Source organism: Geospiza fortis, unplaced genomic scaffold (assembly GCF_000277835.1).
Source record: "Geospiza fortis unplaced genomic scaffold, GeoFor_1.0 scaffold450, whole genome shotgun sequence".
NCBI classification, from domain to species: domain Eukaryota; kingdom Metazoa; phylum Chordata; class Aves; order Passeriformes; family Thraupidae; genus Geospiza; species Geospiza fortis.
The window spans coordinates 1,845,841-1,846,467 of record NW_005054416.1 but is presented as its reverse complement, the minus strand read 5'-3'; positions in this window follow the sequence as shown (position 1 = coordinate 1,846,467).

The window sequence follows — 627 nt, the reverse complement described above, 5'->3', positions numbered from 1 at the left end:
GCCCCCTCCCCCGGCCTCCACCGCCTCCAGGCCCTGCACCTGTACCGGTGCCGGCTGGCCAACCTGCCCAGCGGCATCTTCCGCGGCCTCCGCAGCCTCCAGTACCTCTACCTGCAGGAGAACGGGCTGCTCTACCTCCAGGTGGGTGAGCAGGGGGGCTGGGCGATGCCTCCAGGGCACAGCGGGGGGACTGGGTGATGGTGACAAGCCGTGGAGACGGGATGTGGGACAAGGGTGGTGCTGACACGGCCAGAATGCAGGGCAGGGACAGGAGATGCTGAGGGAGCAGGGTGATGGCCGTGGGGCAGGACCATGGGTCACCCCAGCATGGCAGGGACATGGGACAAGGTCTCGCACGATGCTCACGGAGCAGGGACACAGGAGAGGGCGACAGGCGATGCTGGCAGGACTGGGCCCCATGGCAGGGCTCTGTGGGGCCCACACCATTGTCTCTCCAGCTGATGCCCACCAGGCAGGGCCACAGAGCAGCACAGTGGGCCCCCACCCCACGCCCACCCCTCTCCCATTCCTCGCAGGACGATCTGTTTGCCGACCTGGCCAACCTGAGCCACCTCTTCCTGCACGGCAACCGGCTGCGGGCGCTGTCGGAGGGCGTCTTCCGGGGGC